At 44.7% G+C, this 24,325-nt stretch overlaps 1 protein-coding gene across 3 annotated transcripts in view; it reads right to left on the reverse strand.

Moving 5' to 3' along the window:
• dock1 (dedicator of cytokinesis 1) overlaps positions 1–24,325 on the reverse strand; it is a 121,584-nt gene that overhangs the window by 48,532 nt on the left and 48,727 nt on the right. The window lies entirely within an intron of this gene.

Below are 24,325 nucleotides of genomic sequence, written 5' to 3' on the forward strand. Positions count from 1 at the left end.
TTTTTTATTCTAAATGTCTGCTCACATCGCCTCCTCTATTTTTTGCTTCAACTGGGAGGGAAAGTCGGTTCAAATAAACTCTGCTGGAGGATATCTGAGGGATATTCTCTCTGTGGGACAAGCCTGGGATGAGGCACAGAGAACGATTTCGCTGCACATTCAAGTCAGCTGATCAAACCCCCAAAAAACGTCAGGATGATGAAAGGATCTCTTATTGATTTGATGCTCAGGTGCCTCTGCTGGAGTGAAGTGGTTATGGAAGATTTCAAACAGCGGCTGGGGAATGTGCCCAGTTTGAAGGGAGGATGCCGTCAGTCCAGAAAACTTTAAACATGGGAATTGTTAGAATGAAGAAATATGACTTCTTGTCATTATTAGCTCAGGCTCATCAGATTTGGCAGGGCAGCGTGTGTGTGTTGTCGGGAGGATGACGATCCAGATTTAACCCGACTGGCTTCACATACAGCGCTAAAACAGTGTTTGTGTATAGAAGGGGCTCCCATGATGCTGCATTTTCTCCCGGTTTTGCAGCCGAGAGTTATATAAAACACTCAGACATCGAGACAAAGATGAAAAAAGCAGGATTGTTGCACGTAGGTTTCTTTCCATATATGACGTCAAGTGTGATTTCAAGGCTTACAGGTGACTAATTTAGCAAGAGGCAGGCGGCAGAAACTAGTCTGCATCGGATCAAGGACCTAAATCCAAGACTAATCTAGATTAATAGACTGACTGAAGCCACCATGTCCTTACAGAATACTCAAGTATGTGTGCGCAAGTGAGTGCGTGTGGGAACTGTGGGAACGGGGAATGAGAGTCAGATCCCGGGTGTCTAGGACCCTCACATCGCGCCTGTCCTGTCATTGGCCACACTGAACACATGTCACTCTCACTGCACCCTCCACAATCCCTCCTGCCACTCCTATCTGCCCCCCTTCAAACCTATCTTACATCAACACTGTGATACAATCACCCCTCTGCTCTATTTCGCTTTCTGCAGTCACTTAGAAGAGGACTGAGTGGGAGAAATAGATAACGCCATATCCAGAAGGATTTCAGGAAAGGCCAAAATAGAGTGCCCGTTAGAAATAATGGCAGAAGGGGATGTGGAATTATCATAAAAATTGAAGTTATAAGATGACATAAGAGACACAAATGCATATGGAGTGTCAGCTCTAGGAGCTTAATGTAATAATGTAAATGCAAATACAGACAATAAGCTCAGGATTTGACACAGACACGGTTAAAAGTGATCCACACCGATAAATTTGGCTTGGCTGCTCGTGCATCGTGAGCACAATGTTCCAAGACATCACCGGTGATCTTTATTTTTAGAATCACACTGAAATCCATCAGCACCTGCCTTAACGATGCTCCAGAGAGAAGACGCGAGTGCAAGACTGAGTGTTCTCGGCTGCGCACAGGGCACCTCCGTGTACATTTGCTCTAAATACAGATGCAAGCAGTCACGAAGGGTGGTGAAACAAAGCTCCAGAAAGCTGCAACGCCTCCCAAAATATCGTTTCCATCTTTTTTGATTCCCCCCCCCCCCCCCTTATTCCAAACGAGCTTTTCTGCTTCATCAAATAAGAGCATAAAGGAAGGCGTGGGTGAGAGTGCAAGGGTTTCAAATGAGGGGGGTGAAGTGGTCACTTGCCTCCAGTGGCCCTGCAACTTGGGAGGGAAACACATTCATCCAGAAACCTGACTGCTCTCTTCTGAAAGGCTGACTGCTTTTTTGGAAGAAGCCAGATGTTACCTTTCATGTGCTAATAAGATTATTCATTACGAGTCCTGTTTTTCCCTGGGTGCACAACAGCACCACTATGCAGTCAAGGTGAATCGCATGTGCCCGGGTTTGAAGATGTGTCTGTTCCATCCCTAAGAAGCAGCTTTGCACCCGAGTCTTGTTTTAAGTGTGCGCTGATCTGTGCCTGTGTAAAGCATGTGTTCCCCAGTGTTCTACAGCAGGGACTTAGTCACAGAGGCCCTTGGACAGAAGAGCAGATGAAAACAATCTTGGCTACAAACATCAAACCAGAACAAGAGATTTCTGAGAATGTTAAAGTAGGGTTAAGCAATCTGTTGACTGTAAAATGCAGCTGCAAAAACAACTGCGCATCTTTCTGGAAAAGAAAAGAATAAATGTAACTTGGATTGCCTGTTCTGAAAGCAGAGCAAAATTGGGAACAAATCAGCAAATCAGTCATTCTAACAGACCGTGACTCACAAACTCTTGGCGGTTTGCGGTAAACAATAGCTGGACCTTCCTGTCATATCCAATGGAGAGTCTTTCACCAGGCTTTGAACAGATGACTGTGCAATTGCTGCCTCCAGCACAGAGACAGAGCGCAGGTTCCGCTCAGCTGACAAAATGATGCAGCTTATCAAAAAGAACGGAAATCCTTCACCCTCTCCCTCAGCTCAGGTCGCTGCTTAGTCCTCGTCACGCATCCCTATCCAAGGATTCATTTGCCCCTCTCCCATCGTCTCTTCCTACTCCTGTTCATTTCTGCCCACTACCCTGCATGCATCCGTTTATTTTTGCATTCTCTTTCATACGCTCAGTGCCGTCGTGTCCTTTCCTGTGCTCGGTAAGCCTAGAAGAAACCTGAAGGCAGCGGGGGAGCTCTCGGGTAACCCATCAGCTTTGAAACCTCGGCATGTCTAGAAGGCAACGAGAGACAATGGGGGAATCGGAGAAGGAATGAAAGAGGAAGATGAGAAAAAGAGGAGGGTAACAGACAGAAAAGGCAGTGCGGTGCAGACAGAAAAAGAGGGAAGAGAAGTGTGATCGGATACATTCTGACTTGAGCAGGCAGCCTCTGCTTCACGCAGCATTTGCGTAGGTCTGATCTGCATCTAGCCTGCGTGCTCGCTGATGTATGGGTTACCAGCGTCCCCGGAATTCATCAAACTCCGGAGAACCCACCTGAGTGTGGGTGCAAGACATGAAGAACACCTATACCGAGAACTGAGATTACAAGTAAAACAAAGATAATCCATTTCCAGAATAAGAGTTCTATTAAAAACAACCCCAAATGCTGATTGACAGGCTGTAATTATGTTCAATAAAGTTGCTGTGGTCTTGCACATGATAATTTTTAGTTATAAGAGCGCCCCGCTGCAACATAAATACCCCACAGTACAACATGTAATTATCGCTACAATAATAACAATAATTAGTTATTGTTATTTATATACTCCAATATAGTAGGTGCAATTCCAAATTTTAATGATCGTTCCTTTACTGTAATAATAGATCAAGCAGACTGAAGTACTGCCTGTACATCAACCAAACTGCACAAATTACCCCAAATGTGTGAGATTTATCTTTAGGCAAAATGATTGATGTTCTGCTTAGATGTTTGAATTCGATATTTCTGGAAACATAAAATATCAATTGCTGGAATATATTTCTACCACAGCATAGAATAAACCATATTCTCTTCCAGTTATAATTTCAAATAAATTTACAACAACAAACCTGCAATTAGGTGGATGAACTCAGGGAAAGTCTTTTTTGTCCCACTATAGTTTTTTGACTAAAAAGAATGTGCCCAAGAAGAATTCTGTGTATTCTAACCTGTGATTTGTGAATGTGATTTCCGCTTATTTTTCTTTTCCCTGCAGACTGGAAAGACTGTCTGAGCACCTTCAGTCAGTGTAATACGATGAGCCAAAAAAAACTTCAATTCTAAGATTTTTTTTTTGACAATCAGAAAATTTGATAATGAAAACTTGATGTGGCACCTTCAGAACACCCTCCTTGTTTCTAACGAGTACCCTCTGCTTCGTGGACCCCCACAGACGGAGCTACCCCCGCCCCGACATTATGTTATTATTCTGAACTCATCATTGAGGTGGTGCACGGGAAAACTGCGCCATCCCACAATCGCAGCAATTACGAGGGAGGCAATCGTGTGAATGTTTCTGAGCAGTTCCATCTAGCAACCATTTACTTTTTTTCTCCGAGTGATTTTCTGTGTTTGGTGTCGGCCTAGTCCACTGGACTGCTATTATCCTTTGGCGCTGATCACTTCTGTCAATCTTTTGCCTCCATCCATCCTCCCATTACACCCAGAGTAAAAGAAAGCACGCTGGACGAGAGAAGCAGTAGCAAACGGCAAAACTGCAAGGTCAAAAGAGGACGATCCAATCTATCAGCCGTCACGTGTGTTTAGTACAAAATCAGGTTGCTCTCAGAAAACCTGGGGAACCTGGAGACGTGAGCAATGTTGAGAGGGGAGAAAAGAGGTTGCAAAACAGGAAATGAAGCTGGATCGCAGAGGTCTGACGGCACCGTGGTGTTTGTTTGTTTGAACAGACCTGCTTATGTGGGATTTTTCTTTGATATTTATGTAGAGAAATTAACCGGACTGGTATGTCTTGACAAAAATGTAAGATAAATAGAAACGGTAAACTGGGAGCTGGTCCTAGTCACCGTGTGCAGCATATTTCCAGCGTTTAATCAATCCCCCGGTCTGTGATGCATACCATATTAATGAATAGTTCCTTCAGCAAAGCCGAGGCGATAACGCAAAATTAGTCAGGCTTCAAGTGAGGAAAAACATTAAATCCCCATGTTTAATCAAGATTCTTATATTTCCACCTTTTGAGATTCTACCTCCAGCGGCCTAAAGTTAAATTATGTGGCTGTCAGTCATAAAACCGCTGAGTCATGGGATGGAATTAATGGCTGTAAACTGGGACTATTTTTGCACTGCAGCATTGATCACCTAAATAACAGGATTACAAGGATTAAAATTAGGGATGTCCCCAGTCCGATCATGTGGTGTACCAAAAATGTAAGGTTGCCTAGAAAGCTAGGGTACAGTTGACTACTGCTCGCCATGTCAATAAGGCTCCATGGCGCCTATTCAATGGCAAAGACGGGCCTTGTGGGGTGGGTAAGAGAAGTGGGTGGGTGGGTGTGCCATTCAGGCAGAGTGGCAGTGAGCTGAGCCGTGAGCTGGTCGCTGGGAAAGGGAATATAAACAGCTGGCAAGATCAAATGTCCACCATTTGGAAGTATTTTAAAGTGGGGCACGAAGGCAGCGCTACAGCGACATGCAACATCTGTAAGATCCTCAGGCAGCTTTGATGAGGTCCTTACGTGCTCGTCAGGCTGTACACGTACCTTAAAGTGGGTAACTTCCTGTCACCAGTAGGTGGTGCTAAAAGTATGACTTAATAGTGATGTGTAGATCATTATTTCAATGATAATAAAAAGCCTTTTAGGATCAGCAGATCGAAACATCCCTCCTTGTAATGCTTCCAATAAATGTCCAAAATAATGTAAAACCAAATTCATCCAAAGAAAAATAAGTGGTCTCATTGTCAGAATAGACTTGAATAACCCAAATAAAGATGTGCCTTGGCAGCAGGACAACCGTGGGAGCTGTTCCACTCAAAGAGGGTCAGATATGAATGGATCGGATCTGGCTTTGCCGTTCCGCGCCCGCATGATCCTGCAAGCTGTCTTTTTTTTTTTGTTGGGAAATAGTGGGTCAGTTCACTTCACTTACTTGGTCGTAAATTGAAAATGGATCGGGGGCACCCTAGAAGAGGAGGCGCTTGTCACAGACTTGCATGGTGAGTCATGCTGTTTATGCACGAGGCCAGGGGGTGCTGTTCGAGCCGGAGGTGAGCTCTGAGTGGTGCTCCAGTTGCAGGGACATGAACCCAGTGGGTTACAAATGAGATATGCAGTGTCTGGGACTGATCATTCAGCCTGCAGTGTTGATATGAAAAGAAAAAGGGGCAAACCTAAATGAGAGGATGAAAAAAATATCATGAATGTATGCATTTTGGAGCCAGTGAATAATGGGAAATGATGGGAAAACGTGGCTTCAGCTTGCAGGGTCTGGAATAGTCTCGCTGTCTGTTGCCCCCTGGTGCAGGGGGGCATCTTAAATTGCAATCAGACATCACTGAACACAGAGTGAACTAAATGTTTGCCCGAGTCTGTTTTTTAAATAAATGCAATAACTTAACCTTTGAATGGGGGAGGCAATGCTGGGTAACTATGTCATTTAACATTTAAAATGTCATCTTCTGACCAAATACTGGATGACACTTTTAGTGAGGGAGGGGAGACTGCATAATCTGAGTATTAGCTTGTGCAGAATGCTGCACTGACTGATGTTTCCTGCGCATCCTTTTGCCCTCCGAGTATAATCAACCCAAAGGAAAAGAGCCGTTGTCCGAATGGAGGGAAATACATTCTAACCTATGGTAGGACAATTCCTCTGTTCTTCATCTGATAGGCTCCTAACCACAGCCTTAATTTCTCCTCTATGTATGGTCGTGAAAATGTTAACTCGGGAATATTTTGAGTTTTGCCAAGATTTCCAGCTCCATCTGACGCTATTTTTAAACACATGGTTTCCACTTATGGTCACTTACTCACATCGGTAATTACCTGTCTGCTGAGAATCAAACTACCATCTGCCAGGACAGCGGGAAGCTGTCGAGGCTAACCTGTCTTTATTAGCATGCCGCTATGTTCCCAGAACTGCGTATGCTTGGATGAAACAAGGCAGTCGTTGGCATGTTTCTGGGCTGTCAGTCTGCAGGGTCAATCTGTGGCTTTTGTACCGTCGGTATAAAACTTTAACGCAGATGTGGAAAAATGGAAACACAATTGCAGATCTAGAACAGCATGTCAAGTGTTTGGAAGATCACCTCGCGTAATCACAAACGTCATTTGCTGCAAAAAGCCCTTTTTCAGGAGGGTTACCAACGTCGCGTTGAGATTTCAGATCACCTATTTGGACTTAAATAAAAAGGAAATCCCAGTTGCATCTCTCCAGATACATCATGACTGTAATTCAATAATTCTAAACTAAGGTAATAACATGAGAGAGGAGGTGGCAGAAGATAATATTTATTCTATATCTCTGAGGTAAGTAAACAGACACTGTTGAAAAGCAATCAAGTGGTGTTGACAGAGTGGTGTCATGGTAGATAGGCTGGGAAGGTAATTGTACCATCATATTTTGCATCTTTAGGAGCGTGCCGAGTGTTTGTTTATTGTAAATCAACAGGCAGACGGAGAATGATGTTTGTGTCTCGGCTCGGGGCAATGAAGTGCAAGGCTGGGGACTGTTTGTCATACCTGCGGTTGCAAAGGAGGATCTTTTACATTATCTCTACATTTAAGGTGGCGTTTCCCCCGATGTGTCACAGATGTGTTCGGTAATGAGGAAAAAACCCATAATAAAATGTGCTTTTTGTGTTTGTGGCTCTGGGTAAGTGCAAGAGGGAAAAAGATTGCATAAAATCTTTCTCACACCAGTTGACAACCAAATATCCTATATACTGTTTTGCACTATATCTTGCAGAATAACTTGTTTTAAAGGTGAACACTTTTCCACGAGCTTTGCAAGTAAATGCCGAATTTGTATTATATACTTACTTTGCTTTCCACAACTGCCAATAGGTCTTTTACATTAGCATTGTTTAGATTCCATTCCCCCACCCCAACCCTCGATAGCTACGAAGCGTTTCATGTATAAAACCATTGACATTTGTTTTAAAGAAGGCTGAACGCCTGTGAGAACATTTGGGATTGGCTCGGCTTTTCGACAGAAGCATCTGGCACCTTCTGTGTTCAAGCACCCACGATATCCCCCCCAAAGATGAAAATGCACCATCAAAAAACGTGCACTACGAATAAAAAAAAAAGCCGCACACGCTTAATACTCCTGATCTAGTCTGATCGGAAAGGGAAGGCGCTCTTATTGAATGGTTATTTAACGGCCAAAGATAGTTAAACAAACATGATGCTGAAATTGGAGTTATCGGTTTCATTCAGCAGAGTAAATCTAGAAATCTTTACAGCCCTGCCCAAACTACGACCCTTTTACAGTTCTCCATTAAATCCAGCGGAATCCGGAACCGTTCTGCAAAATTCCCAAAAACTGCTGATGCAATAGGTTGGGTTTATCCCCTAATAGCGTTTGTAGCTGATTATTACTGATGATTAACTGGGATTGTGTCTTTATGTCTCTCAGGAAACATGGTGAGCATGGACGGCGGCAGATGCATGCTCACGAACTCGGAGTCTGACTCGGAGTCAGCGCCTGTGCCCTCCACCTCGCTTGCATTGGAGGTGAAGTATTCCCTGGAAGCCAGTCGGCAAGTGAAGAAGCGAAATAAGGCCCTGCAAGTGCGTTTCAAGGATATCTGTGAGGCGCAGAACGAGCAGAGGGAGGCAGAGCTGCAGGCAGCGGGAAAGGGCGGCAAGCCGCTTTCATACAAAGTGGCGTACCGCAAGTACATGACCGTCCCCGCTCGCAGATCCATCCCAAATGTTACCAGGAGCACGGGCGTGCAGACGTCGCCCGACCTGAAGAAACGCTATCAGACCTTTCCTTTTGAGCGCAAGAAAGGACACACTTTTAAACACGTGGCAGCGGTGGAAACCTATAAAGGTCAAAAAAACGGTTTTGTCATGGAAGTGAAGCCGTCCAAGGCTGCTGAGCAGAGTTTAGACGAGGAGGAGGAGGGAGCTTGTGGGGGGAGTGGAGTCCGGAGGACCAGGGCTCTGCTCCATACTAATGAGTGCATTGCCACAGTGGAGCAGCATACTGCACCTGATGGCCTGTGCTCTGACGCTCTGCTGCTGACTTGCTCTGCAGACACAGACTGCCTTGCGGGCACACAGAGAGGAAGGGGAGCCGAAGCGGAGTACCAGCTCTGCAGTGTCCCGGCGAATGCCAGGACGGGATTACAAAACAAGGAGGCTGGTGACCGACTGACCAAGAGGCAGCTCCTCAATCTGGAGGAAGGATCGTCTCGAACCCTGCCGGACAGGGCCTCTAAGGTTACAGGCCCGATAGCCTGGAACTCCCTCACCCAGGTGGAGTGCTTGGACAGCCCTTCTGTGCGGAACAAACGGAAGAAAGCCATGCAGCTCAATGGACTGCAGAGCGAGACACTACAGCGGCCCGGCAGAGGCTGTACGACACAGGCGCAGTGTCACACAGGACAGTTATCGGCCCATCCTCTACAGGAAGACCCCGCATCACCCTGTGGAAGTGGCGAGCCTGGCAGGGCGGCCCCCGACCCCACACACGAGGCCTGCAAGCAAATAGTGCCTATCAATCAGGATGGGGACGTTAAAGCACAGCTCCAGGCCATGGAGAACCTTATCTGCTCCAGCCAAGAGACCATCAAGGTGCTGCTGGGGGTCATCCAGGAACTGGAGAAGGGGGAGGCCCACAGAGAAGGGTAAGGAAAATTCACACGTACTTCATCAATGCAGGGTTTGCTGCTGTCTCAGAAATAAGGAAAAAATAAAATTAAACTTCACAGAATGGATTTTCTACGATGATGAAAGGATTCGATTACTATTTCTTTTCATCCCCCCCCCCCCCCCCTCCCCCTCCCCCAGCACATTTAGAGGTTTGACGTAGGACTACTGTCCTGCAGAACCTGGACTGACCCACACAAGCGGTGTTGAAAAGCAAACGACGACATTGTTTGTGGGCTAATGTGACTTTCCCGTTCCGTGGTCCGTGGTGCGTTTACGTCACGTTGTTTTGCAAGTGTTTTCCACAGGTAATAACATGAGCTGCAGAATCTATTTGCCACAAATACATTTGGTTTGATTAATTACAGGAAACATTGAATGAATGCCACTCGTTTCACCACATTTAGTCCCATACCTCAGGAAACCCTTTAGATGTTAAAATGTTCCAATCAGGTACACTTGATGTATGTATTTTGTAGGGTTCCAGGGAGGTTTTTTTTTTTTTTTTTTAAACCGAGGTTCAGCCAAGTTCGAGGTCAAAAATCCATGGACTGTGAAAAGGCAATTTATTGTCCAATTCATTTGGCGTGTATACAAAAGGTCCAGATAACATCTGAGCTATTGAAGTGGAGGTTTCGTTCCAAAAGGATGAGGCAAACAAAATAGTCAATTTGTTGAGAGAATTGATGGGATGCTACACCGCTGTGTTTTGACCGAGCGCTGCGGTGAAGTAAAGGGTAAAAAGGGAGACGTGTAATCGGCATCATAGCGGCCACGCAGACAAGCTTCTGAAGCAGCACAGAGAGAAAAGCTGACTAAACTACAGGGTTAAATTACAGGGAAAACTACTTTTAAGTCAACAATTTCCAAATAGCCACTTATTTTACCTTCCATTTGGGACAAAACAATACAAATGCCTATGTTTTGTTAAACTCAAGAGTAATCCGCTGGAGCCAAGGTAAACTGTTTTTCTGTGTTTATTTCCGATATCCAAGGCGGATTTGTTTTTTTGTTTTTTTTGCAGGCCAAGCAAAAATTCCCTGGCTACTCTAGTCACACCACATTAGCTTCGCACTCTTGTTACATAAATGTCACTCACACAACAAATAGGAGCACCCGCAGGCTATAGGTGAACCGTGAGCACAATTACATCTGATATATAACTGCACATGCTGCCCAACGCTCATTTTTCCTTGTAGGAAATGCAGCGCTGTGTGCATTCCTCAGACACATGCAGTCCTGCAGCATGTCCACAGCTGATAACAAATGCTGAACCACGATGCAAAGTGCAACAAACAGGATGGATCTGGATTTTAAACTATTATAGTCCTTTTAAACTGACAATATCTGGGTTTGAAGAACCCAGCAAGAAGGTGAGGCGTACAGGTATAACGACACTTTTGACTTCACTCTCTCTGGGGAGGACTGGAGAAATTAGCTGTGTCCACTTATATTCATCAAGTCACTGAACAAGGGTGCGAGGTGGAGAAATAGGAACAGACGGCATCGTGGCGGGAGACGGAGACAATAAAGGTGACTTGTCCCCGGTGTGGCGCCGCTGCCCTTCAGCGGCTGCTTATTATCTCTCCTGAGTGAAGATGAACCTGAAATTGGCCACTGCGCTGCCCTGTCACCTCCCCTCCAATGGCAACCGCCCAACTCCCACCTTTACTGCACTTCCTTTTTAGGCTTTCCTCCAGTATTTCATTTTGTGACAGACGTAGGGGAGGGTATTGATTTCAACAGCTCTAAAATACCTGCCGGAGAATATGGCGCAGAGAGGAATACATAAAGAGGTTAAATGTGTGCTAGCAGTTTTGTTTTATTTGTTCGAAGCCTTAGGGGAAGTGCGACGAGACGAGGGTTCCTGAGAGATATGTAAGAAAATATCCTCTGCATGTTCAAAAATGAGGGATGGAGAGTACAAGTACTGTTGAATTAGCACATCTTATCCAATGAGGATGGGGTTTAATGCAGACATTTGTGGTGTTTGCTAAAGAGCAAAACGCAAATACCTTCTAATTTCCTCCTATAGGACAACGTTACTTCCAAACATTCTAATATTGTAGATTTTAATGGACAAAACGAGTAAGCTTAGGATCACTGTGGGTTTTGGGGTAGGTTTGTTGTGGGAACTTTTAATAAGAGAAGGATAAAAATGTCAAGAACTTTGCATCAGGTGATCGGTGAAATATCTACATTGGCGACAAATGTGCAGAAGAACATTTCGAATGGCAGTAAATGTTTGGTAAAAGACAGGAAGTTGGGAGTTTCCTACAGTTGGGAAGTTAGAGAAACGAGTCGGTATCATCAGAAACAGTGTCCCAATTACTGAAAATAATCCACAGATCTCACCAAGATTTTATTTTACAGTTTGAACATCAGAGTAATGAGGACATCGGTTCGGTTTAGACTATAGTGCTGTTCACTGCAGAACAAGGTTCTTCCACTATAGCAGGAAGAAGAGGGAATAATCCAAATAAAAACGCTGAATAATTTTTTTTATTTAATTACTATGCAGTGTGTGGCCACTGCCGAGTAAAAACTGGAGATGTTCCCATTTATTCAAATGTTTAAAAGGCAAACTAGCAGATTTCACACAGCTTTAGGCCGTTACCCATCAGCCAATCTGTCACACTAAACGCTGTCCGACCCTAACCAAATAGTGATCTTTGTTTCAAGACAGCATTTTATCTCAATGACAAACAATAATGGAAGTGTGGAAGCATGCTGGGGAGATAACTGGATATCGAATGTGAATTTGGTAGATCAATAATGCAGAAAGAAAGCAGGACCGACTTCAGAGGAATTTAAACTGTAGAACTGTCCCGTTTTTTTTTCTTTCAAGGTGCTAAACTGGCCAGACTAAAAACAGTTTACTGTGCATTTTATTTTAAGACCAAGAAACAAAATAAATGCTTAACCAACCACTCTTGTTCACTTTGTTACATAATCAATAATTCTGCCAAGTATTCCTGTCATTTTACAGGAGAGTTGATAGCGAAAGGTAACGTGAAAGTTAATGTGACGTGACAAAAACATATATATATAACCGCTCTCGTGAATTAACGAGGCAATGTGTGACCTTCCATCCCTCGACCCAGGCTGACATGCGACACCGGGCTCCAGCGGCCGGGACACGGGCCACTCGTGGCTCACTGACTCCTCGTCCTGCTCATTTACCTCAGCTTCTCTAATGAGCGGCGGCGAACAAGGCGAGAAAAGAAGACGTGATAGAGGGTCCCGACGAGTAATTACTCATTCCCGACTCTTATCTTCCCAACAGACTATCCTATCGAACCGGACAGGACACGGCCAACTGTGACACGTGCCGGAACAGCGCATGCATTATTTACAGGTTGGTGGCCATTTCTCTTCAGAGGCAAAGGGATACAAATGTGCCCTGTCCTCCCTCTTTGAGGGAAAGTGCAGAGGTGGAGGAAGAGACAGCAGAGAGATGGGAAAGGGCAGGAACATTCAACTCTAATGTGGATTCTTTTAATGAGCACACACAGACCTTTCCACACATGGTTCTCTTCCTGATTAGATACATCTCAGTGTGTGTGTGTGTGTGTCTTTTTCGGTCTTCCTTCGCACCCTTCGTTTATTGCTGGAGGGTGTTTCAAATGTGGTGCGAGCTGGATTTTAATGAAAAAAGGTTCAAAAGAAGAGTGGGCGCGGGTCAGAGAAGGTGAAACGGTGTCAACGGTATCGATACTGTGAGCGTTGGCTTACTTCGGCCACCATGTAGGTCACCATTTCCCCCCCGCCAACATTTCCAGATCAAGGCTATAGTTACTTTAGCTGCTAACAAGTTAAACACACAATTATCCAGTGTCTCTAATGAACAGTGGCTGCAAAAAAGTTAATAAAACAATGCCCAAATACCCCTTCTTGATACTCTGAAAGAAAAGTATAGAAAAAACAGCTAAAGTAAGTTAAAAATAGCTGCTATTTAAACAGCGTTCGTGCCCTTAAGAGGGATGGGATCCGCTCAGGGGCTCTGCGGCGTTGCCGTGATGTCATCCTTCCTGTGTAGCTGACGCAGCTATGACCCCGTGACCCCCATTACTGACAAGCGGAGAGGATCCTGATGCTTTTATTTGACTCCAGTTCCCCTTTTTAAATAGCCCATTGGGCCGCCGAGCGTTTGAGCGGATGTCACATGAAAGAAGCTCTTACGAGGCGCTTACAAGCGCAGACCTGACAGTCAGAGATCAGAAGGTGGGAAAGACGTCACATACGGGACGTTTCAAAGAGCGGCAGAGTGGGATGCGATCGATAAATCTTTTTTTAGAGGAAACTGCTGTGCAACATGGTCCACAGCTAGTCTCCGATGAGCCAATTAAATCCGTTATATCCACTTCTCTGAAACAACACTGGGCGACCTTCAATCCGAGCCTGACAGAGAAGCCTCAGAGCTGCGGAAGGAGCTCCGCGGTGTTACCCAGGAAGTGCTGCAAGTGCTAAGGGTGGACAGCTACAGCCGCAACGAGGCAGTAGCCCATAGATGATTGGAGGCAAATTAACTGCACTGGGAGAACAAAATAGCCGTCATTCCAATCTACACAATGTTTAATTAACGTCAACCGCGAGGATCCGGGTTCTCTCTGGCACCATTTGTGATCTCCAATGTTAGAGGAAGGTCTCGTCTTAACAGCTTTATTGGGGAGGTCACGGGGAGGGTGCAGTATAGGTGAAGCCAGGGTCCACCCCTGGATGAGTCGGCAGTTCATGGCAGGATTCTGCGTGAGCATTTGTGGGTTCGGCACCTTGCTCAAGGGTAACTCGGCAGGGCTCCCAAGTTGTTCCGGCACCTTCCCCTGCTACCAGAACAGCTTCCATGTTTTGTCTGAACTGGGGCTCTAACCAAGAACCCTCTGCTTCTCAGCCCAGCTCCCAACAGCCTGATACCACCGCCCATCCCAATCTATACAATGTTTATTTAATGTCAACCGAGGTTCCGGATCCTTCTACGGCGCCATGTGCGATCTCCAACATTAGAGGAAGGTATCACAAATACATGCTTTAAACCGGTGCTGCTAACACACTCACCCTTTAATCTCAGGGCTCTCGCTCCATCTATGCAGGAAGAGGGAATTTTTTTTTTTTTTAAAGGCAAAAAGAAAGAGATGGTTGGTTTTTGAGTCCCGTCAGCACCCACTACAGTTTTATCTTGACAGAGGGCAAACACTTGAGCGGTGAAATGTCTGCTTTGAAGCGATTCGTGCTCTCCTTTAAGAGGATCGCTTGGCATTTTGGATTGTGTTGATTGGACACAGAATCAAATATAGCAGTTGCTTTCAAAACAAGCAGCGGGATTAAATGACAATCTAATTAGTCAGATCTCCATGAAAACAACCTCTGTGGAGGTGGAGAAGCGGGAGATAAGAAGCAGAGCCGCGAGGAAGACGTGCGCTGTGTCTATAATATCTATTAGCAATTTGGATTTGTTCCTTTGCATCAGGTCCAAACTCCGAATTGTTTGAAAAACCTTGCGACTCAACGCACACGTGGGTCCATAAATCATCTCAGCGTAACCTGCACGCTCTACAGCATAATCAATTTGTCCGAGAAAGCCGCATCTGGCATCAGCCCCGTTCTTTGCATAACAACAGCACTAGATCAATATGCTGTTGCAGTCTTTGGACAAGGACTTCAACCTGAAATGCTGTTCTGCTCCGGGTTCCTCATCCACATCGCAGCCCATCTCGCTTGAATCCAGGCCCGGTAACTTTCTTGCTTAGCAGCCGACAGCGGGTTCTAACGGTGACGCCGCATGTGACGCGCACATGAACAGGAAGGAGCGGGATGAAAAGATTACAGCGATTCATTTAATCCCGCCAGGTGATGTAATAGCTGCTCCAGTGTGGGGAGTTCTTGAGAAGCGGGGTAACAAAAAGGCGACTAAAATGACTAAAGGGAGCCAGACGGGATGACGGAGGAAAGCTGGGGATTTGAAACGTGCTCCATTTATTTCAAGACCACAGGTTTTAAGCCGCGCGGTGTCGCCTACCTTGTAATCTCATTTTCCTCTCATTGCATTTAGATGAGATAATGTGCTGATCACCTGTTTGAAGGACTTGTGATTAAGGTTCCCCGCTGTGAAACGTCAATGTTCATCATGTAGTGGAGCTCTTTCCGATGTGTCAATACCTCAGAAATGCCTGATGTGTTAAAGAGCATAAAACCGTGGCCGAGTTTAATACGGTCAGAGTACTCGTCGTGAAAATCCAATTTTCAAAAGGTTTTTTGAAATGTAACACAAGACCAAACTATAGTTATTGTGTGACAGAATTATCAAGATTCCGTTGAATATTAGACCACATGGAATTGCTTGATCTCCTTCCAATACTCAATTTGATCTGTTATCTTTGTACTCATTAAGATTTATTAAATGTTGTCCTGGTTCCGAAGGTTTTAAAGGAAATAAACAGTGCTGCAGATTAGATTTTTGCTGAAACTAGACTGGAATTGTTTCTGGAGGGTCCTTATAAGGTATGTTTACATGCAAGAAAGAAAACCAAATTACTGCATCAGTCCTATCAAGTAAAATGCATGTGGACGCCTTAGATCGGTTAAATGTAGCGCAGCGAAGTCTAAATCAAGTCGGATTAGCACCCCGAATCAGGAATCAATAAACGAGCACAAGTCTGTGGACGAAACGCTAGCCTATGTGATTCCACCGTGTGCTACATTCTGCATATATTTTGCAGAGCTGGAAGCAGAAGCGTCCCGCCAAGTTGTTTTCAAAGTCTGCTGTGGGTGGTAGCAACCATCGCTGTTTTTGATAGAGCTGCTACCTCCCTGGCTTACTGCTTTAAAGATTGTTGTGTTATAATGTAAAAGGTCTACCGTTGTGGAACAACAAGGTAAAACAGTGCAAATCGCCACTTAGTGGGAGGGAGGTGACTTGACTTCACCTGTAATCCAAATATAAGTAATCCAGTATTTTGTACTGGCAAATGAAGCCGGGACAGACGCCCCCTGCTGCTTCACTGATGTCACTGCCAAAGAACCAAGGGAATTTTTCTGCTAAGACATCTGGATGGTCTTCCAAACCAGTTTCTACAGTATTCCCATGTAACCGTGGACATCATTGTGAACAAAATCCTGCTGTCAAACAAGCAAACACCTGTTAGGAACACCTGTAAAATTCAAAAGGGTGAAGAAATATAGATCAAGAATGGTTTCACGCTAGGTGTTAGCACAATGCTCCAGCGCTGATAACCTTCTAACATGGTAATTACTGACCAGCAGCAACTCCAAACTACTGCACGACTGAACTGGTAGGGGAGATATCCATTTGTGCAAGCAATAATGCTTCCCAACATGGTGACAAGCGGGTTGCCATAGTTACGAGATAGATGGGACACAGTGTGAGAGGATAGTGAGGACAGGTAGGGAGAGCACATTTACACCCAGAGAAGATAAGCGAATAAAAAGGGAAGGCAGGCTGCGAATGTGAGATGGAAGTCTGGTCGGGGAAGGTGAGAGGTGTATCCATGGCTCAATATGGGATGTTCCTGGGGATTTTTTTTACATTTCCTTTTACACATAATGGGGGGAGAAAGACACAAAAAGAGTGAAATGATGCCAGGTTTAAAAAAAAAAAAAAGCCTAAAAAGGTCCTAAGTGCGTTTTTTTTTTTTAAATTTGTTCCAATCTGATGGCTCACTCAGAGGCAGATGGGGCCAGAACATAGGACAGCAATAACATTTCTCTATGGCTTTTAGCAGAAAATCAAAATGCAGTGTGATGCAGCCGCACTGGCGATGGATTCATATGGAGAAAATGATATCTGGGCCGGGTAGAGACTAATAAATCTTTCATTAAAAGGCCTTTTGAGTGTGGTTCATAGATGAGATGATTATCTTTTCACTCTGAAAAGATGAAATTATGCCATTTTTCCCCTCTCCCACTTCAGTGACATTTAAGCTTCCAAGCGAGAGCATTCCCCAAGACACTACCTGTGTTTTTGATTCCAAACCATTACATCGCACAATTTAGCCTCAAAAATGAAGCAAATAAATAACAGCTGCCAGGACTAATGCGGCTTTGGAGAAATTGTGACTCTCTGTGTTCAAAGGTCTGTATTTAGGAGTATTTGAGAAGTCCGACCACAACAATAGGCCTCAAACATGAATATTTCTCAACGTTTAAATACAATTGGAAACGGTTGCGTTCTGACAGATGTGTTATTCGCTCAAGAGTTCCCCGCCTTTCACCCGTTCCTTATTACTTTACCACTGTTTGTGATGCAATTACACAAATTTAATCTGATTAAAAGTATAAACTGAAGGCACGGCTACAACGCAACAACAGTCTTGGCTTTTTTAGAGGCTTACGCTGGCTGAAGAGCGGGGAAAATCCTTTCACTGCCACCAGAGCCTCCGCATGTGTGGGAGTGTGTGTGTGTGTGTTGTGGGGAGGCATAAAAATGACAAAGCTTTACACTGCTGTATTTATCCAAAGATGTCCCCCACTGAGTAGCTCGCTGTGCTTTAGACAGCGGCAACATTGTCTTTTGAATTCAGTCAATGCAACAAACCAGAAACAAACTTCTCGGTGAGAAAACACAGCTGCTCGTCACAGAAATGATGAGCAACGTTCTGCGTTCTACGCCTGCATGGAAGCTTCACATGGTTTGTGACATCAGTATTAAAAATAGACCCGAAGAATAAACGGGTGGAAGATGTTTACGAAGGATTAACGGCCTGGATCCGACTGCCGCGCTCACCCTTTGTTAACATGTTGCATTCTTCTAAATTGGAATGAGAGGATATTATCAGACTTAAGGGCGCAGCTGTGTGTGCACACTGTGAGTGAGGCGGACAAGAAGGTCTCAAGTTTAACTGGATCCAATTAATGTGAAGCATAAATGTTCGTTTTGTTTTAATGTTTCTGACGTCTGGCTATTGAAAAATACATTGAAGGTACACAAAAGAAAGATTGAACCAAAGAGTCTAAAATCCCTCAATGCTCCTCTCCTGAAACATCAATATCTATTTTTATCAGACTAGACAGACAACTGAAAGTTAAAAAAAAACTATCAACAGCACACACTTGAACAATAATCATGTTTTGTATGGGCACTTTTATTTGAGGGCCAAGGAAAGTTTTTAGTGAAACTTCTTGTCTTGTGCACATTTTGCCCTATTTTATTTTTTACAAGCATTGGAGTCTCAGAAAGCTCTTAGAGTGTATCTATCATTTCCTGTGCGCCATGCTCAGACCTTTATTACTTACTTGAGGCTGCTTCTCAAATGAAAGAAACAATTGAGAGAATAAACGGTAACATTTTTGCCTGAGAACTGAATATTTTCTTCGGATAGGAGAAGCCGTGTGAAGCAATCCTTGGTCTTCACAAAGAAGATCCTGGAACAGTGACACACGTCTGCCAGCCATGACCCCCCACCCCCCACCCCCCAGCACAGGCACAACTCAACCTATGGCTGAAGGAGGCTTTAGCAGATTAAAACCCCCGCTACACATACACAGCTAATGCAGTAATCTGAGGTTCACTTTAACACAACCAGTGACTAGTGCGGGATTACAATGATTGCTAGTCTAGATAAATCCCCCTGGACGCCGGGAAAACACAGAAAAATTCCAAGAAATCAAATCATTTGCCATCCAAACTACCTTTTGCTGATGATCCCATGTTGTGCATGGATTAACGCAACCTAATATAAGAGATACTCATGTGAGCAGCTACAACCACACTTTAATCCCAGTCCAAGTCAAGCAAATGGTGATCTCCCAGCGACCCACCAGAGCTTACTGGGAGGTTTCTCCTCATGCAGGGTGATCTATAGGAAAATGAAATATCAAGAAGCAGCAAAAGCAGAATCAGACTGGGCAGCCTGATGAAAAGAAAGAAATAAATAAAGCGATTTCACAGGGACTAAGGAATTAAGTAAGCTATGTAGGTCACTCTTCCATTCTGAGCACTGATGTGACAGATGCTCGTGCAGGGGTCAATTAAGAACAGGTCGGACTTGGCACTTAATTTGGTCCGGGAGGAGGCGGATCAGTCAAAACAAGCGATGCAGAAAAGGACAAAAACGGAAAGGAAAATGGCCTTGGAGCACTGACGATACAGGAAGAAGATTCCCGGTTAACCTGCGTCACGACCTCCACAACCCAGACAACAGAACAGTCTCTACCAACACTGGCTAAGCAAGAGTTAATGGCTCCGCACAGCAGTTAGTAACTGTCTGACCTGATTATCTGTGCTTCTTTGATGCAGCGTCGAGTTGGACTTCAAGCAGCAGGAGGACAAGCTGCAGCCACTGATGAAGAGGCTCTGCCCTACAGAGGACAGTCACTTCCCCCCGCTGCCTTACCCACAGGAGGCCTTCACCTCCACCCCCAAACGCAAGTCCAAAGGGGACTCCAAGAAGCACGCGCGCTGGAAACTCTGGTTCCTGTAGAAAGAAGGGACTCTCCTCCTCTACTGCTACTACTGATGCACAGGATTCACGCGCCCGTCGGGACATTTATGTCTTTCTAGTTTACTCCTCTTTTTACAGCTACTTGGCTTTTTGAGTTGGAAATCAATAGACACTTAAATGTTTGAGACAAACGGGATATCATCAAAAAACACACAAGACTTTAAAATTTTGCCAAAACACACACACAGAAAATAGTAACCATGAACTAATTATACCCAGGAAGTATATTTGGATACCCCAAAGGCGCAGTGAAGCACTTTTCACCCTTATTTTAAGCCCACACCAGTGGGGCTGTACGCCATGAGAATGCTACATTTCTATTCATCAGGTGGGACTCCGTGTGTCCTGCCAGCCTCCAGGAGGTGGTGGCGCGGCATCTGAAATGCTCTGAGGTCTCCATCAAAAAGCACAACTAACACTGGTCAGGACGCATCGTCTCACAATAATGAAAAAAGAAACTATTCTGAGGATTCCCTCTATATGTACGTCACCTGCATAATAGAAGAAATCTTTATTGGAATGGACTTTGTATCCTCACTAAAACAAGCCTGTCTTTAAAACAATGACTGAATAAATAACACTTATTTTCTTAAAAACATTTGCAAACGGGGGACATCTCTGTAAATCCTTTTTATATAAATATATATCTATACACATTCACTTTAAGGTTTAGTGGTCTATATTTATTAAGATGCTGTGAAGGGGGGTGTATATTTGAAGAAGTAGGGTAGAAACTGAAGCAAAAGATTTCTGTTTTATCCATCGAGCTTATTTTAAGAGTCATGGATGGACACTGATAGGTAATAGAGCCTCTTCTGTTTATGTCATGAACATCGAGTGTAATAAATAATGCTGGTTCTTAGCACATGTACGACGTTAGGAAAGCTGTGATTGTACTCCTGCATCAGCTACTAAAACAAAGCCAGAGACTGAATGTGCCACCCCCCCCCCACCACACAACCAGGGCTTCTACACTACTGGGTGGCAGAGCTGTAGCCTTGCATGCTTTTTAAGAGTTTCAAGGTTTTGCAGAATGTTTTTTAGCTTTTAACAACGACGCATTTTTAAAAAGAATGATATTTAAACAAAAACACCACATTTCTAACCCCATCCCCCCCCCCTTTTTTAAAATGCCATTCACCAGTTCCTGTCTTTTTGACAACAGTTAAAATCCCATGATTCCGAAGGTTTTGTACAGCCAAAGTAATATTTGCTCTACCTGTAGATGTTGTACAGCGTTAAACAGGGCTGGGACGGTTTGTGTGGGAAAGCAGCCAATATGTGAAACATCTAACATCTCAGTTCAGAAACTGAAGACACTCAAAGCCAAAAACACTGCCCTGAAAACACAGGAAAGGTGCCAACGTGGCTTCAAGGGCATAAAGGGAAACATCTTCATCTTCTGCTACAAAAGTAGATAAAAACAGATTTGATATAAGTGATTTGAAGAAGCAGCTGCAACGTTCTCCATTCTGTTGTGATTCCCACCTCCACTCACGTACATGCCAGGGTGAGTTCCTTCAGTAGTTACGCTGTACTGTAGCATCAAGAGAAAAGTAGAAGTTAATCTGTACCTTACAGAAGTGCAATTGATTTATTATGTGCAATACTGTGTATTTTATACTGGTTTTTTCAAAAAAAAGAAAAATAAAGATCAAGCTGCTTTCGATCAGAAGCTTCCAATCACAGCGTCCGTAGTCGCCCTTCTGGTCATCCACCTTCTCACGCCTGTGAGTTCAGGATGCACGTGTTTGGTGTTGATGTATGCTGATGTATGCATTAGGTCGAGTGGGGCCGCAGAGATGCAGAGTCATGCTCACAAGATCAGAAGCAGCCCCTTCCTGTCCTTCAAAAGAAGGCCATTAGCAGAGAGCGAATGGCTTTCCTGATGGTACAAAAAAAAAAAAGCTTCCATTGCGCCTCGATAGATCTTGTTCCAGCACCCTCTAATCACAGTACTTCCTGTTGTTTAAAGCCAGCGAGCTCCCACAAGCAAAGCCCTGTCATTTCTACGCAGAGTTGACAGCGAGCGCCTAGCATGAATTGTCGCGGGGTCAGTCGCGGTTCAGTGCGAGAACGCTGCGGCGGTCGAGTAATAAGTGCACGTTTGAGGCATTATGATGCAGCACCATATCTCACTATGCTTCTTTTCTGCTAGCGCTCTGCAGCAGGATGGTCAGCGGAGAAGAGAGAGGGGAGCGAGAGGACGGGGAGAGGGAATCAAGAGTCTCTGAGAGATGAGGCTGGTCGGGAATAAAGATGGAGTGGGTGTAAAAGAAAGTGATGTCAGAGCCAAAGATGGAGAGGTGCCTGGTCGAAATATATATCATTGAGAAGGGTGTGTGCAATATCAATGACTCCTCCAGAAGTGGTCAGCCTCAAACTGTCCATCAATAACATCAAGTCCTCCCTCTGCTGGTCTTTACTCCTGAGCTTGACACTGCAGTAACATCACAACAGGAGGGTCTTATCATGCTTATCGATCAGTGGATAAATGCTAATATATTGAATATTTTAAACGCCAAGGTAGTCATTGAATCTACCAATTCAAACCTTTTTAACAACTGTTCAAAGGCTGCTCTGAACATAAGAACCCTATTTGATGTAAAATGTAGGAGAACAATGAAAACTAAAAGCCAAATGTGTGGTTTGATATCACAGCAAACACGCCTTTAATTCCAAAATCAAATGTTCTGCCACCTCAATGTTGGTGTATTTGACTCTAAATAATTCAGTTCATCAGTGTTTTCTAGTGAATTCAGAATATTTGGATTATAAAAGTTAGTGTTTCGAAGGTGCAGCAACCCCCCTGCCGCCCTAACTAATGCAATTTAAGCACACCAAAGTAGAATCTTCAACAGGATGGAAAGCAGAAATGTTTCTTCATCTCTGCTAATGTAAATGGCTGCAGCAGGACACATTTCATTAAGCTGTGAACATGCGTAGCTCTGCGGCAACAGCCCGCGACAATACAAACACTCTGAAGCCGTCTCAGCAATCACGCTCATCAACATTCTAGGTTCGTCACCACAAGGAGAGCGGAGACAGAACGACGGAGAGATATGGGAGAAGGAGTAAAACGTTAATGCATAAATCTAAAGGGATGAGGCTGCCACTCACTGGAACAAGGCCGGTTACTGGCTGCGGTGCTGTGTGCGTGCAATCACCCTGCTGAGCAGGCAGAAGCAGCCACATCAGTACCCTGATTAGCAGGCGACACCACTTCAGGCAGCGCTAACTGGGTCTTGTGGTTATTAAAAATTCACACCAACTTTATTGATCATTAAATAGTGATTAGGGGACCTGTTTCAGATGCAGGGTCCGTCACAGCTACTGTATAATGTAGAGCGAGTGACTAAAAGACTGCGCCTTCAAAAAGGCTTTGATGTGACCTCTAACTCCCACTGGGTAAAAGGACGTCCTACACAGCGAGCACATATATTATGCAGGTACTTAGAAATGTCAAAGCATTCAAGCAGAGTGCGCGGTTACCTATAGAGGTGAAAACAAAAAAAAGAGGTCGGAAGGGGGGATAAAATCAAGCTGTGTGCAGGGAGTGAAATAAAGGCTGGCTGTGGCATATGTATGCTGAGTAAAGGCAGAGCGACAGAGGGCCAGGAGTAGAGTACCCTCATTAACCAAGCAGGAAGGCAACCTGCTTTCAGCTTTTCTATAAAGAGGGGAACAATGTTCCATGCAGCCAAATGGGGGCAATGACTATAATCTAAAAGATGATAAACCTACATTTTGACAGTTGACAGCCTTTCTGGACAAAGTGACAGGTGACTTCCAGGTCTTAAATACACGATTTAGAGCCCCACTCCTGTGAACCGCAGCAGACCGTCTACTGGATCCCTGAGCTTTTCTAAAAAGACCTCTGACCAGCCGGGTTGGCTGGCGCGGAGTCCGAAGGTCCGGGCAGACGGCGGATTTATGAGCTGGAGTGGCACAGTCAGTGGGAGCTGTAGCCCCCCCAGGCAAGACACAGGGCAGCAGCGAGGCCCCAGCGAGGCCCCAGTGAGGCCCCAGCGAGGCGCTGAGCCTAATTAGCTCTACAATGCATGTACAATGTGGGCTGGAGATCTGCTGCCCAACAGAGCAATGAGCTTTGTGTACAGCTTAAAGAGATGAGAGAGATAACACTCACACGGCTGAGGAATCTATAAAGCACCAATCAGTTTACAAGAGAAAATGAGGAAGGAATGGAGGTGAATGATGAAGACAGACCAATGAGGTCAGCAGACGAGTTCGACTACAAACACTAGACGATTGGCCGAGATCTACAGAAAAGGAAAACCTAAACCTGCGGGAGAAAGGAGGGGAAGGTGGGTTAACATGCTAACAACATGCGATATCGCAGTAACAGCAAAGCGTCCTTTGCAGGCTAGACTAGCTGAGAAGATTTAGGAGAAGGCGACAACGTCAGTTGTGTTGAAAATACGAAACAAGAGAGGAATCGAAGCAATAACGACAATGCAGCAGGAAACTAGCTGCCACATGCAGCAGGAGGGGGGCCGATATAAAGCTATCACAGTCGATCTTCCATTGAGGCTGGGCAAACAATTCTGCAGAGGTAGACTTTAGGAACAGCTTCGGAATGGGATTGGAG

The sequence above is a fragment of the Takifugu rubripes genome, chromosome 1, assembly GCF_901000725.2.
Source record: "Takifugu rubripes chromosome 1, fTakRub1.2, whole genome shotgun sequence".
NCBI classification, from domain to species: Eukaryota; Metazoa; Chordata; class Actinopteri; order Tetraodontiformes; family Tetraodontidae; genus Takifugu; species Takifugu rubripes.